This window comes from Frieseomelitta varia, unplaced genomic scaffold (assembly GCF_011392965.1).
Source record: "Frieseomelitta varia isolate USP_RPSP 00005682 unplaced genomic scaffold, Fvar_1.2 scaffold_80, whole genome shotgun sequence".
In the NCBI taxonomy this organism is placed as follows: Eukaryota; Metazoa; Arthropoda; class Insecta; order Hymenoptera; family Apidae; genus Frieseomelitta; species Frieseomelitta varia.
In genome coordinates this window covers 198,549-215,942 of record NW_025110590.1, presented here as the reverse complement: position 1 = coordinate 215,942, position 17,394 = coordinate 198,549, and positions in this window count along the sequence as shown.

Here is a 17,394-nt window from a genome sequence, read left to right as displayed (position 1 = left end):
TGTGTTTTCGTCGTCGCCTAGAAATAATTAAGCATACCAGTGCACAATCTCAAAACAAAATGTTTTTCTTGGAGTTAACAAATCAGTTCAGAATGGTCGATCGACACCTGTGCGTCTGTATCTTTCATCCTACGTCGAGAACGTTATTGATATTCGTCGACGATTTCTTCTTCCCTCGTTCTCGTCGCAGTTGACAGAAATGCTACTTCAACGAGGAAGATATTTACGACGAAGGGAAACACCGGGGCCACGGATTTTTGTCACGTTCGCCGCGAACGTGTTTCGGTCTAATTTCGCCGGGGATTGCGCACTTTCCCGAGAATTTGCATTTTAATCGTTAATATCCCGTTATTGCGAATTTGTGCACCGGCAAGCAGTTCTGCCGAAATTTGTTCAGCCGAAATTTTAGGCGAATCGCGTTAGATAGTTCATTGAGTTTCTGTAATGGGTTTTCGTACGCGAACGTCATTCGCGGCTCGGTGTGTTGTTGTTTGTCGCGGAACGCACAGAAATAATTCGCAAAATGTTTTACATTCGATCTCCGAATGATCGAAGTTTGTCACCGAAATGCTCTACACGGAAATGTAGATCTCTGCCCTATTTCCAAGAACTTCCCCTCCATTTCATTCGTTCTAATAATGATACGCGGCGACGAAAGTTGTGCCACTCTTCCGACGGCACGTGATTCAAATATTAACCTCTTCAGGGACGAATTTTTTTTCTTTTTAATTTACGATTAACGTCACATCTACCTTTTGATGATTAGCAACGGCTAGGTACTGTTTCCTTCTTTTCAAGACGATTATATCTTATGGTAGACGTTAGTTTCCTTTAGATAATTCAGGACATTTCCTATGTGTTTCTGCGACGTCAGGGTTGCCGGTGAAGTTATTTTGTATTTTTGTCTTTGAGCGTGGCACTTGCTGCATTCAAATAGAAGATGATTGGTTGATAAAATTCGGTTGCATTGGATACACATTGGGGGTTCTGTTTTTTTAAATAGATACTCATGTGTGAGTTTGCAGTGTCCTGTTCTAAGCCTTGTCACGACTATTCTGTCTTTTCTTTTTATGTTGTTGGTAGGCATTGTTTGATGGAAATCTTGGGTCATACTATGAGTTTTTGTTTTTCTGGAGGTGTTCCATATTTTGTTCCATGATTGTTTTTCGGCATGGTGTAATGTTACAACAAGGTCTTGATAAGGAATGACATCCGACGAGGGCGATGTTGCTTCTTTGGCTGCTATGAGGGACGAATTTTTGATTTCAGTTATAACGAAGAAATTTAATTTCATGTCATTTTATTTTCGGCAAATGAGGAAAATTAAATTCACATCTCAGAATTTTAAGAAATAACTAGTTTTGTAACTATTTCGCGAATGGAAGTGACTTTTTTTATAGGATGTAGATTAACACGCTACGTGGCGGGAAAGATGTTAATACATTTTGTGTAGGAAGTATATTTTTTGATCTGCACTCTTTCCATTCTCTATTTCGTATTATTTGTAATTTTTTTTTTATTTTCACCCGTTAGGCGTGTGAGTAAATTTATATTTATATTTTATTATATTTTATTATATTTATATTTATATTTTATTTATTAGATTAGCGTAGGAAGTTTTAAATTATCGTGTATTCAAGTAATCGTTTTCATACAATCTATCGTTTCTCTAATTAAGAAATGATCAATTAAAAGTTCTGGAAAGAGACTTTTCCAGTGTTTTTTATTCGCTATGCTCTTTTAATTAAATTGGAAAATTGTCTAGGCGGAACTGGTCTTTTGTCTTTAGCCCGAATGCTAAATGTAGGCCAGCAGCAGCTTTCGATTTTATACTTCCTCTTTTATACTCGTATAGAGAAAATCACAGGAATGTTCTTATCGTTTTGATAATTAATAATAAGGTTTCGATATTTTTATTATAAATCTTCTTGCGTTTCTTCACTGTGATGAATTATAAGAAATTTCTTCTTTTTCTTTGTTGGTGATTTGAGTGACGATCGATATAAATAACATTTCATATTCGTTAATCGAAAATGTCCAAATATTTAATACCGATTAATCGATTAACTTTATAGAAATAAAGAATTAGTAAAAAAATACTAACTCTATAAAAAGTAAAGAAATATATTGTATATATAGTCTTCCTTAAAAATTTAAACAGAATATATTGCATTCTTTCTTATAAAATTCTAGCTCAATTAAATACAATGTATTATTATGCATTACTATAAACGTAATTCCTCGTTTAACACAAAAACATAAAAAATGCATTAAAAAGTATATATCCTTGGAATGATTGCTTGCTGAGATAAATTATTCATTATTCTACGACTAAAAAGATTTATATCAAATGTTACCAATTATTTAAATTTATTCCAAATTTTAGAAAGCATCGATGTTCACCTTGATCATTACAGATAAAACGATATTGCACGTACGAATGTGTGTATTTGAGTGTGTAAAGTGAGTGATGACGAGTGTACGTAGATATTTAAACTATTAAAAATGATTCGAGAAGTTCATCTCTATCCAGAGAGCTTAGGATCGTTTTCTATGTTTTAGTTGGAAGAATCAGAAAAAGGATATTCGTATATTGAAAAACAAAAAAACAAAATGGCGTGATCTCAATTGGGCCAAGTTATGCAAAAACCTATCAACTCTCAAGATGACAAAACATTAATTAAGATCAAAATTGGATCTCTGTTTTGTAAAAATTTGTCGGCTTTAAAAATTTAATTCTGATACACATCGTACAGTTATTTCAACTACTAAATCGCAGTTCCATTTTTATGCATTCGCTGTACTCCTATAGTATGTACTATTGAAAAAAATAATGTAAAAAAAAAAACAACGTAAAGCAGTCAAATATATATATCCAACAGAAGTGAAGCTTTTTTTCATTTTTTAAATAAAAACCTTCAAACTAAATTTACTCAGTTTCAGAATCGTTGGTATAACTGTACTACTTGACCCAATTAGTACCATACAGCCTTCCCTTCAAACACAGTAATTCAAGATGGTAAAGTTAAAGTTAAGTTCATCTGTATAAATCATTCATGAACACACCTGTGTAAAGTTTCCGTCTAATTTTTCTAATTTTACTATAGTTTACTAAATACACGTGAAACTTCTAATAAGCTGGATAACACAGAGACGTTTCATCAGTGCAAAAGCAAACAAAATTTTCTAGGCATTGTCCAGAAACATCTTGAAAAACATGCGATTTTAGAGATATCTTTCTTCGGTATTTTTCTCAAAAATGAAGATATTTTGCATTATATTATATTATATATATATATATATATATATATATATATATATACTTTCCATTTTGTTGTAAAATAGAATCTTCCGCAACTAAAAACTCGTAATCAGTACGGTACAGATGCCAAAATGGTTAACTGCGATTAATGAAACATAGAGGCATAGTACAGTGGAAAATTAATGGACGTTCTCTCACTAAACTGGTACTAGTTTCGAAATATTGGCCAAAAAAAAAAAAAAGAAAAAGAAAATTGAGAAGGCACGGAACAATGACGGGGAAATTCCTTGGAGGCAGGCGGAACAAAGGCGAGAGGCAGGCGGAACCGCGGTGCGCACAGACTGTGTTATGTCTGTTTCACGTTACGTTCGGCAAACACGGCTAATCTACAGTTAAAGGTATTGATCAGTTGACCTAGCAGTCGTAAGCAGAAGCTGACTAAACGCAGATTATATCGATCGGGCATCGAAATCTCTGGTTGATCGCCTAGCGTGTTCAATTGCGTGTAAGATCGTTCCGCACACGACTTTCCACGATTGCCGTAGAATAACAGAATTATCCGGATTACGTGGTACGCAGCGAGTTTGGGCGTGTGTGTGTGTGTGTGTGTGTGTGTGCCGAACTCGACAGAGTTGCAGTCCTATAATCTAATAATTACAGGCCCGAAGTAATTTTATGCAAAGTTAGGTTAAACTGCGATTAGAGAGGTAAGCTATAAAACGTGACTTCTTGGTTTAGACTTCTCAGAGATTGTGTGTTTCAACCTCTTGCCACGCACGTCGAGAATTTTTTGTTCTGAAATTGTAATATTTCCTCAGTTTTTAAGTATATATTTAAGTGAAACAAATAATAGGCCGAACAAATAATAAGTTCGTCACTTCTCAATAATTTCTATCCGGTGCGACGAATTATTGTACACGGTTTGGTCGCTCGTTATGGTCCGCAATCAGTTGCCAACGTACAGTGGCGTCAAGGATTGTTGATGGATTTTTTGATAATTTATACAGATTCAAATTAGGTAATTAATAGTAATAACTATTTTAAGAAAGTTTGACAGTAACTTTTTGCAGCTATAAATGTTGATTTCATTTATATTGAAATGAAATTTAGTATCGTTGAAAGGGCTATTAACAGAGATTGCATAAGAGTCGTACCTTGGAGCGAGAATCATTTAACTCTTCGTTGTAATAATTGACTATTTAGCGTGAAATAATTTCAGTTGTAAACAAATGGGCAACACTTGCAAAAATTCATTTTGTCAATCACTCGCTCGTTTTGGCATAATTCTCCCGTATAATTTTGTTGTTTAGTTTTATTATATTTACATAATTTACGACAATACCTCAAAGCGAAATTAATATGTTATTTAAACAAACGTCATCAATCGATAGGTCAAAATTAACAATTGAATGAAATTAATGTCTGATTTTACTGTGACAACTGTATATAATAAAATGCGAGAGTTTTTTTTAGTGAAAATTCAAGGAATTTTAACGTGGTGACGTGTGGCTTATTTAATAAATATATATTAAATATTCACTAATAATAAATCTATTAGATTAATAATAAAATTTTGTATTTACACAGGAAACTAATGCAAAACTTCCGTATAAATTATTTCAAGGGTTTAATAATAAAATAAAAATTATTATATAACTATTATCTTTCTAACTCGTAACTATATATATTAATTTTATTATTATATAAATAATACGAAACTTTCGTATAAATTATTTAAATGGTTTAATGATAAAATAAAAATTATTGTATATTATAACTATTATCTTTAACTATATATTAATTTAAGCGTTCGATCATTTGGAGACGGGAATGTACTTTTGAATTTATACTTTTCAGCGTCGAAAGAATAAACATATAACATAATCATATCTCTTGGCAAAATAAATGGCCAAGCCATTTTCCATCAATGAGAACACTTAAACATCTTCGTTCTTTTGTTTCAACTTTGTAAAATAAAAGTTATTCAGTACCTATGAAAAAAAAAAAATCATTATCGTCACATTGTGAATCCCTCGGCACCAACTTCGAGAGATTGACAAAGTTTATTCGTATCTCTAAAGACAATGAAGATCTATTGACACAGACAACTCAGCAAACATGCAAATCAATTCATTTTGCGTTTACCGAACGTCTCGACTAAACCTTACCAGCTCATTTCACATCGCGGAATTTTTGATACGAAATTCACGGAAAGTTGGAATTTCGTGGAATTTAATATGGGTCGACGGGAGACCGAATGGAATCCCGGTTCGATTGAAATTTCAGTTTCTTCTTCGAATTTGCGAGGCCAAGTTGAAACTTCATTTTCGTCCGAACGGAAGTTTATTTGACCAGGTGAAATTGGACGTTTCGCAATTAGCTATGCATTTAATTATGAGACGTTTGTCTCTGCTGAGTTGTCTCCCTTCGAAGTCCTCGAGTATCAAGTTTTATTGAAATTATTCGTCGCGCGACGAAAGCAGCTAGAAAATAGAGACTTTCAAATTAGCGTAAACACTTCTCGAAAACACTAATTGCGAAAACTATAATTATTTAAATTTCGTGTTCTTATGTCGCTCGTTCTGATCGTAATGACACTGTACTGTATTTCATAGACGCGTCTTATTGTGAATTCTTCCCTAACTATTACTGTGAACAAGTTAACTTCGCAGGATTCAGCATTCTATGAAGTATAAAATAATACACAAATAATAAATAAAAATAAGTAATAATAAATACTTAAAATAATACATAAAATATACAAACACTGTAATGATATTAAATACTAATTAATGTACAAATAATTATTATATAAATTTTAAAATTCATAATCTTATTTGACTAGATATTATTTTGAAATCATCTTGTGTTAATTTATTTGAACCAGAATGAGATTTTGCTCCAAATTATTTCATTATTTTATTTTGACAATAATTATTTTCTCAAATAATTTTCTATTTTAGTTTGTTAATCGTATCAGATGAAAGATTCACAGAATATTTATAAGCAAGATTGTTTAATCTTTGATGTTTTCAAATATAAATACGAAAGCTACGCATGTTGATACATTGGCCTCCAGAAGCAAGAGCTTATTGGTTCGCTCATTGGTTCGTTTTTAATTTCTAGTCGATTTTTATGATTTTTGTTATGTAAAAATGATTTATTTCATTTTCCTAGTATGTGTTAATTTCGACTACATTGTTTTTCCGATGCTTCCATTTTTCAACACGCACAATCTCATTAGTTTATTTACATTTAAGCAAGCATTCGCAATCATTTAGATTACGAATCAGATTTTTTAAAAAATTTAACACTCAAGTGTGGTGTCGCAGAAAGCTTTCTACTTTTTTCGTGATTCGAAACTCAGGTGAAAAGATGTCGACGCTTCAGTGATCGTTTTTTAAAAATCTAAAATCTAAAAAAAATTAAATAATGTAGAAAAAGAGATATCTTATAACTGCCAACAGTTTATTCTGAAAGACTTTTCGGTTATATTTGATAAAAAAGAAGGTAGATTAGATCCAAAAAGAGTTTGAACGTCAGCGTTCGTAAAAAGGAATTTGTATCAGATACTTCTGTAAGTTGCTATGCTCTTCTTTAGCTACGATAATAAAAATTTATATAAAAAGTGTCAACTTCAGTTCGTAGGACGAGAAATTTCCTTCACAAAGCAAAATCAGCACTTCAAAAGTTGCGAAAGTTTCGCCAGTTTCGAAACCTTACAAAAGTTCGGGATTCGATTGTCGAGAATTTAAAAATTGATTTCGGACCGATCCTTGTATTTCGTATTTCATATTTCTCTGATAGAGATTAGTAATAGAATTGAATCAAGTAATAATAAAAAAACTAATAAAATATAAAATAATAATAAAATGGAATAAAATATAAAACAATAATAAAATAAATAAAATTGAAGCAATCAAACAATGTAAAACCTAAATTTTTATGGTTTCTCAGTATTTAATGACATCGGAGCCAAGGAAATCGCATTACCCAGGCCTTCATCATCTACTTTCCGAAATTGCGTCACTTTCGTTACAAATGTGCGCGATATATCCATCAAAACTTTTTGCTCCCGTTTCATTGTATATATATTCTCATCATCGGTGAGTGGCAGCGTTTCTATCAATTAAATTAATCAATAATGCATCAGGTTGCATCATTACATTATCAAAGTCATTAAATGTGCCATCAATGCCATTAGTAGTACGGTTATTAATTATGGTTATTAACATCCGTTCTCTAACATTGATGTACTCGAGCGGAAAACGGTGCTTATTGAATCATCTAGTATTTTGATTCGACAGTAAATTCTATCGCCGATGTAAAGTGACTTTGACGTAACGCGAAAGCTTGTATATCGCGGTGTCGTAAATCCGATTATAATATTACATGTAAATGAATTGAAAGGATCCAGTATTGCGATTGCTAATAGCAATCTATAACGCTGAAAAAGAGAGAGAGAGAGAGAGAGAGAGAGAGAGAGAGAGAGAGAGAGAGAGAGAGAGAGAGAGGAAGTAAATCGAGTTGCAGTCTGGCAAAGCAAATTATTTGCAAACGATAATTTCAAATAATAGTGTAAAATAAGAGGTTTTTCACAGTTTTTTTTTACGTAGATGCTGATAGATATATTATTATGTATTTTCATTTGAAATGTGGTCTACTGTAAAATTTGCAGCGAACGAATTTTTAGTTTCAGTATTCTGTGGTTTACCTATGTAGTTTACTTCTGTAGTTTATTTTCGATACATTTTTGTGATGATACTATTCACTAATGATTTTTTTACAGCAATATCATAAAACGTGCAACTATTTAATATTGATTATGTATAATTTACAATATTGGTGATATTATATATTTCATATAATTAATATTATTAATTATATATATTATATATTATATATTATTAATTAATTATAATTATGTATACACTATAATATTATATATATTGATATAATATGGACATATAATCTAATATAATATTGGTTAAAACTGATGTTTAATACCATTTTAAATAATTGATTTTTGTTTGTCAATGTAACTTTCTTATTATGCCAATTCTGTAAGTTGTCAGTGCACTCTAATAAAATTAATAAAATTAATTACAATTCCTAACTGCTAGCACTCGATCATAAACAACTATCATATACAAATTTCGATTATTCTATTGTATTAAATTATTTAATTCCAGTTTTATTAAACAAAAAATCCTAGTGTATTCTAAATTGAAGAAAATTATAAACTGTTTTAAAATTAAACAAATTCATTGAAGTTGTTCTGTGTTATCCAACAATACCAGTCATATTTGATGTTTAATATTTAGCATCGATATCTAATGGTACCAATCAGGTTTGATATTTGGTGCTTGATATCGAGGATTCATCTGTTACGAACTGCGTAAATTGAATTACATTGAAATGAAATTAAAAATACGGAGAATAATATAACTAGAATAGAACATCAAAATAAAACCAGAAGTAAACACTGATACGTATATAATCGGAAGTTTGTGTATTTGAAATGAAAATTTCATGTCACTATGGAAAGAATTTGTAAAGTCGAATAAATAATAAAATAATTGACTTTCTAAATACGCTGTTACTTAGTAATATCGTTTTTAATAACAATAAAAAAATTTGCTATTTGTTACTTTTGTTATTTGAATAATTGTAGGACTGTTCCAGGATTTTATAGTATTAATACTATATAATATAGTAATTATATAGTATTTTATAGTATATAAAAGTATAGTATTATATACTATTTTACAGTATTAATAAGTATTAATATCCATACATATAGTATTAATATAGTAATTATATACTATTTTACAGTATTAATAAGTATTAATATCCATACATATAGTATTAATATAGTAATTATATAGTACTTTATAGTATATAAAAGTATAGTATTATATACTATTTTACAATATTAATAAGTATTAATATCCATAAATATTAATATCCATACATATAGTATTAATATAATAATTATATACTATTTTACAGTATTAATAAGTATTAATATCCATACATATAGTATTAATATAGTAATTATATACTATTTTACAGTATTAATAAGTATTAATATCCATACATATAGTATTAACATAGTAATTATATAGTATTTTATAGTATATAAAAGTATAGTATTATATACTGTTTTACAGTATTAATAAGTATTAATATCCATACGTAGTTAATTTTCCATTTCTAACTGTAATTAATCAATTTTAGCAGAACAGCGTAAAAATGTTAAAGTAAATGAAATAAGTTGCTGCAGTAATTGAAGAAACGTTTCAATGATTTAATTCTTTTCCTAATCGCAGCCATCAGGTAATTGAATTTAAAATTTTATTCAATGATCGCCTTGATCGTGAAAAATTATTATCGCACGAAGAGAATAATTTTCTTTCGGATATTTTGCTTCTCTTTCCAAAAGAAATAACTAATAATTAATTTAAAAATTGAAATTAACTAAATCAATATCGATGAAAAGTGATCTATAGATCTCCGTAGATTGATACGTGTACGTTTTCCATGCAAATTAGATCTTTAGAAAAATGCAACGACTGGATACACTCGATCACGTGGCTGCGAGTATTCAAATTACCAGACGTCTGGTTAACGATCGATTAATTGAAATTTCACCATGTGCCATTTCGCTGCCACAGTCTTGCGCTATTTACCCGCACGCCACAAAGAGACAACGATAATGAGGAAACGCGTTCGTTGCTCGTAAAAGTACGATTGTATTAAATTGTTTCGTTGATGGAGCACCCGTAGTCACGAGCCAGTGTGGTTTAATTATACACGAACAAACATAACGAAAGCAGTGATCCTCCCCCTTTCGATCTGAAGAACAAACATTGTGTCTGTTACAAAGCACAATTATGCTGCGATTGAACATCTTTTTAACAAAGTACGTTTTTTTTTTATATATTTGACATTAGTACGACATAAAAATATAAATGACTGGATAATTGATAAATAAAAGTAATGTTTCTTCAATTAACTTATTTAAATAAAGGAGAATAAAATAAACACGTTAATTGAAGTATGAAAATAGTGTTTTTTTTTTTCTTCTTCAGTTATTACACACCAGAATAACTGAGATTTGAAAGAAATTTTAAATTTAAAAATATTAGTTAATTAGAAGAAATATACTATTGAATCAAATTTTCACACAGTCGTTGCTTGAAGTACACATAGCCAGTCACAAAAGTGTACAAAATTGTTTCGCGAGTTAGCAGTTTCCTCTGCAGTCATGTGACAATTAAAAAGAAAATTATTTTTAGTCCACGGTATTATCATACAGATAATCTTATAATCAATAATAAAATAATTATTGGAGGTAGTACAATATATTAAAATTCAGAAATACAATATATTACAATTGGTAGCGTGCATAAGGCAAATAAATATTTTTATCAGTGAAAAAAAAAAACACTCGGTGGCGTGAAGGATAAAATACTAAAAACAATATTTACTGAATTTTCAATGAAAGATTATTCATAGGAAATCTCATATTATTTAATATCACTTTTTTTTACTTTTGTTTATATTTTAAATAATAAGCAATTTTTATAATAATACGCAATACAATGTTTACTTAATTAATTTTTATATAATAATTTTAGTAAATAAATTTCGATATTTTCGATAATTCTTACTCGTATTCAATACTATCAAGCATTTGCTTATTTTCATGCAAACGACACGATATATCGACTAAATGTCTATCGAAACGTATATATTATTATGTCAGTCAATATTAAACAGTCAGATTTATGGTCATTTTAAACGCTCGAGAATTGAAGGCGATCTTCTTTAATAAAAAGAGTCTTGACTTTTTCTTTGTCAAACCACCGATTATACAGGTATTCACCGCATCCATATGTATTTTAAAAAAGATCCCATCCACTTAACAAGAATTTTAGGAACCGCGTAAATCTGCATTTACAATCTGTTAACGCTGTACAGCTATGCCGGTCGTTTTCTTAAGCACGTGTCTGAAGGCGTTATAAAAATCATAGAGCACGCTTATGCCCTATTGTCACGCGTTTATGCCAGCTAGTTGACTCGCAAACCCCTTCTATCCTACGAGGCAAATGCACAGGTCTGGCGTGACTTGCATCGTTCCACTCGCGACGTTTTATTTGCTTAATGTCTCGGCAACCGAAGATGCATTGCTTTCCCTCGCAACAGCGTTTCTCGAAAGTGAACTGGAAATACTTTGAGTGAAGTCGTTACACTTGGCATTACGCTCGCGTGAAAAATTACTCAGTTTCTGATTATCTAATCACCTGAACTGACTTTTATCAGATCGTTGCAAGTGGAAAGAGTGAATTTCTTTTTAGAAAAGTCTCGAAATTTGTAGCGTTCTTGACAATAATATTATGTCAAATAATAGTTTCGGTAAAATAAATCTATATTTGAACACAATATTTTTTTATTAATTGTATCTACAGAAATATGAATTTGTTAAATACCAGCTGATTTGGAAACAGTGTCGCGACTATTTCGTGCGTTTGTCGAAAATTGAGAGCCACAAAAATGTACACACAACGCATGTGATGTACAAAGATACCTACTTAAAATATCCGAAAATAATATACATAGATGAAACAAATTTTTGTGTATCTCTTCAATGATGTTCACAAAAATGTTAAAATACATAACATCCTTATTATTAGATACAATCAAATTTAAGTGTTTGTTCACTAAACGCGCATTAAATGCACTTGTGGGAAATCAAAGAAATAGTAATATTAAAAATAAGATGAAAAAAATACATGAAAAAACATTGATTTGTGAATAACGAAAAAAATACAAAAAAAAACATTGTTTTTTAAATAAAGAAAAAAAAAAAAAAAAAAAGAAAAATGAAATTCGAGTCGTTAAGAATGCTATCGTTTTACGAACGGTTGTAGCTGTCGCTCGAGTAACGTTTGAAACTTTTAAGCAAGTCCAGATACAGGCATTAAGTTGGACAATTAGTGATGAAATATGATATTTCGCTTCTAATTTGATTTCATTGGAGTTGCTCGTTAACGCGTGGCTGATTTGCTAAATTACTGGCTGCCTACGTGCCCCTCCCCCCTTTCTCTTTAAACTGAGATAACGTAATTAAGCCGTAATTAAGCCAAGATGAAACGGTATTTCATTAATATGGCGACTATCATCTTCGTTCGAGAACTCGAGAATATTTTTCAAAGGGATAATAAACTTTCACCGAGAGCGCGAGTTGACGCTGCAAATTCTGACGAATACTGATTTCACTTGAACCCGTTTGCATGAACCGTCCGACCATCAACAGTCTTATCAAGTTGGTAGTTGTAATCTATGCAGAACTGCGAAAACTACTTTCTCAACGCATTTGCACGTGTTGAAAACAGTTTCTCATTGCAATAAAAATTTTCATTATTTTATACATAAATATAAACGCGTATAAATAAAATATAAAATAAACACGTGGATAAATTAATATTCCATAATATTACGCAAACTTATTTATTTCGACGAAATTTTCGATTACGCCTAATTGAATTGACTACTAGTCGATTTCATCCACTTATCTTTTCTTAATGTTTTCTTTCGAGGCACAAACTGAATTTATGAGCAGTTACACAAACCTACAGTGACAATAATTAACAACGCCGGTATTCTAGTCGAAAATTTAAAAATTTCTTGAGAAATGATTAACATTAGAACTATCAAAATGACCAATTTCTAATTTTCTATGGAAGAACAGTGCATTTTTAGATACTCGAGTGATTTTTAACAAAGTATATTGACAGATGCTTGCGTTCTTCGTTGTATAATTAATTTTCTCTTGTACCTTGCACTTTAATTTCTTCGCTACAAATATTACACTTTAGTCGTCGATAGTTCCATTTTTAGATACTCGAGTGATTTTTAACAAAGTATACTGACAGATGCTTGCGCTCTTTATTGTATAATTAATTTTCTCTTTAATTTCTTCGCTACAAATATTACACTTTAGTCGTCGATAGTTCCATTTTCAGATACTCGAGTGATTTTTAACAAAGTATACTGACAGATGCTTGCGCTCTTTATTGTATAATTAATTTTCTCTTTAATTTCTTCGCTACAAATATTACACTTTAGTCGTCGATAGTTCCATTTTCAGATACTCGAGTGATTTTTAACAAAGTATACCGACAGATGCTTGCGCTCTTTATTGTATAATTAATTTTCTCTTGTACCTTGCACTTTAATTTCTTCGCTACAAATATTACACTTTAGTCGACGATAGTTCCAAATGTTAAATAAAAAAATGTAAAATCAGACCGCCCTGATTTTTAAGCTACGGGATACGAAGCAGCAGACTGGGAAAAATTATTTTCAACACGACGTGGAATTTTATTCTCGTCGCAAGAGCTCCTCGGCTTCTTAGCGAGGCGATCTTAATATCCTGTCTGAACATGAGCGAAAAATAATAGACGGCGGGAGGAATTAGCGGACTCCTATTATACGAAACTTAATTATGCGAACTAGTTATACCGCGACAAGTTCGTACAAACGAAATTCCACTGCGCCCGGCTTGCCGTCTTAGAAAACATCGCCGCGTTTCGCAAAACACAATTATTTCTGATTATTTCTGACTCTGCTAGCCAGCTGTCTCTTTCGAATTCACAACATTGTACGAGCCGACACTCAATACGATTACGTTTGAAATTACGCGGAGCTTAAGACCGAAAGGGAACCGCAAGATGAAAGATGTAACGCAGTCATAGAATTAACTAATTAACGTCTGCCTCTTTCCTCGGCTACCGTGTGAAAAGCCGAGGCAGAATTGTTGTGACGTGTACCAACCAACTCTTCAGCTCTTTTCTTTCTTTTTTCTCTTTTTTTTTTTCTCTCTGTTTTTAGAAGCTGCAGCCATTTATTCATTGTGTAATTAACAACGTGGAAAACTCCTCGATTAATTGAGTCGGTGAGTTGAGGAGGCACACGCCCTCGTGTCTGGAAACCTCGTTTCGAGATGTTAGAAAGAATAGCTTCGGTTTTTTGTTCGCCGTCTGCAATCATTGTTTTTATAGCGCTGTTCCAATTCAAATGCGGTCGTGCTAACCCAGATGAAGACTCTGTGTCTGCCTGTTTCTGCGGTTGAACTTCATTTCTGGGTCTTTTATCATTGAAATAAAGTCGCCCGGCTGTTCACGAAGCCAGGAAATTAATTTCCCCTAAAATTCTCTAAATTTTTCTTCTCATCGGCCAGTTAATCAACGTGATTCGAAACGATAATTGTTTAACGAAAACTCGATTAATTCTTCGGGCAGATTCAGCAGTCTGTTTAAACGCGGAGGAGAGGAGACAGTGTAAAATCTATTCTCGAACATACTGTTTTCGGTACTGGTTGAACTAATGTAGGACGCTTCGTCTCGGTGCATAATTTCACGAAGCATTTAAATTCCAATTTTAACATTCTTCGAGAAAGGATAATTTTGAACTTATCCCTCAACTCTGATGAAAGGTTTCATATCACGGTCCTCGCTCGATTTTAAACAAATTTAAATTTGTGCAGTAAATAAATTGTGTAGGTTTCGTACATTTCATTTGTTACGAGAAATATATGGAAGTGAATTTTGCGAATTTAATCAAGGGAAGATCCAATTCCATTCATACGCATTAGGGAAAGTAATGCAAGTCCATGAAATTTTCATATCTCTCCTGTTTTTTTTTCTAATTTATTTTTGTTATAACTTATTTTACATAAAGTACATAAATACCCCCCCGTTCGTAAATCTCAGGACAAGTAATGTGTATATTTGTTTCAAAACTGGAGAAATTAATATATTATAATATTATAATATAATTAATATTATTATATTATATTATAATTTTATATAATTATAATATAATATATTATATAAATATATACACACATATATATATATATAATATAATTATATTGTATTATATAAAATACAAATACAATTTATTAAAATTTTTTTATCTAGGATAAACACTAAATATTAAAAGTGTAAAGTATTCTAAGACTTTCGGGGAATATATTTATATCCCATATACATATATATAATTATATTGTATTATATAAAATACAGTTATGTAACATTTATATAATATAATATATAAAATACAAATATAATTTATTAAAATTTTGTTATCTAGGATAAATACTAAATATTAAAAGTTTAAAATATTCTAAGACTTTCAGTCAGGGAAATATATTTATATCATATATATATATATATATATATATATATATATATATATATATATATATATATATATATATATATATATATATATATATATATATATATATACATATATATATATATATATATAATTATATTATATAAAATACAAATACAATTTATTAAAATTTTTTATCTAGGATAAACACTAAATATTAAAAGTGTAAAGTATTCTAAGACTTTCAGGAAATATATTTATATCATATATACATATATATATAATTATATTGTATTATATAAAATACAATTATGTAATATATTTTTATTATATATATAAACATTTATATAATATAATATATAAAATACAAATACAATTTATTAAAATTTTGTTATCTAGGATAAACACTAAACATTAAAAGTTTAAAGTATTCTAAGATTTTCAGTCAGGGAAATATATTTATATCTCATATATATATATATATATATATATATATATATATATATAATTATATTATATTATATAAAATACAAATACAATTTATTAAAATTTTTTTATCTAGGATAAACACTAAATATTAAAAGTGTAAAATATTCTAAGACTTTCAGGAAATATATTTATATCATATATACATATATATATATATATATATATAATTATATTGTATTATATAAAATACAATTATGTAATATATTTTTATTATATATATAAATTATATATATTATATATTATTATATATTATATATATTTTTATATTATATATAAATTATGTATTTATATAATATAATATATAAAATACAAATACAATTTATTAAAATTTTGTTATCTAGGATAAACACTAGATATTAAAAGTGTAAAGTATTCTAAGACTTTCAGTCAGGGGAATATATTCATATCATTTAAACAAGGAAATATAACAAAAAAAATATAATATAATATTTATCTCCCTAACCACGTTCGCATATATTCGTTCGCATATTTTCAAACCAATTCATCCCAGGACCAGAATTTCTACGATTTTTTTCAAACGAAAATAACTTTTGGCGAACAGTGAGAGAACGCAGCTGGGAAATTCCATTTCCCCGCGTGCATAATATTTTCCTTAATTATACAATTAACGCCGATGATCATTCGAGACGTAATACGAGTTTATACTTCATTTAACAGAATTTTGTTAGCATCGTCAACAGCGTTATTTAGCATCGTTAAATCACTCGTGCCGGAATAACAACACGTTCGCGAAATGATCCTCCTTAACGCGAGAGGTTCTGGCGATAATTGGATTACGCTGGCAACGTGCGCGCCAGCGTGGCCTTTCTCTTTTTCGACTGTGTTGCTTCTTCATCGCGTAACGAGACGTGAACGTTCGATCGAAAAGGTGCTGCACCGTCGTCGTCGATGAAAATTTTAATTAAGAACCGGCACGTAATTATGCAACAGCGATTGGTCGCGCTAGATTTCGTCGACGTGTGTGCCATTTCATTTTGTACAATGTTATCGACACTGCGGGTCAATTACCGCGTGATGGGAGGCGAATACGTGAAACATAAATTGATCGCGAGATAATTTAAAAAGCAGAACGATAACATTAACTTCTCTTTCGGTCGGTGATCGATAGAGGAATTGTTAATGGACGGGAACGCCCGGCGATTGAAAATTTTCGAGTTAAACGCGTTATTTGAAAGCGTTGTTTACCTTCGTAAATGTACCAGCGATTGAACACGATCCGAAATATAAAACAAAGGAATATGTTTTGATACAACCTGCTGCAATCGAGTTGCATTTCATGACGTTGCGTTAACTATTTGGAATAATTGAACGAAGGTTTTACAAAGTATTACATGTTTCTGCAGTTAGTTCGAACTATTAGTGCATTTAAGAGATTCTGCGTGTTTCACTTCAAAAATATTCTTCCTATCTCTGTTTAGATTTTTATGACGATT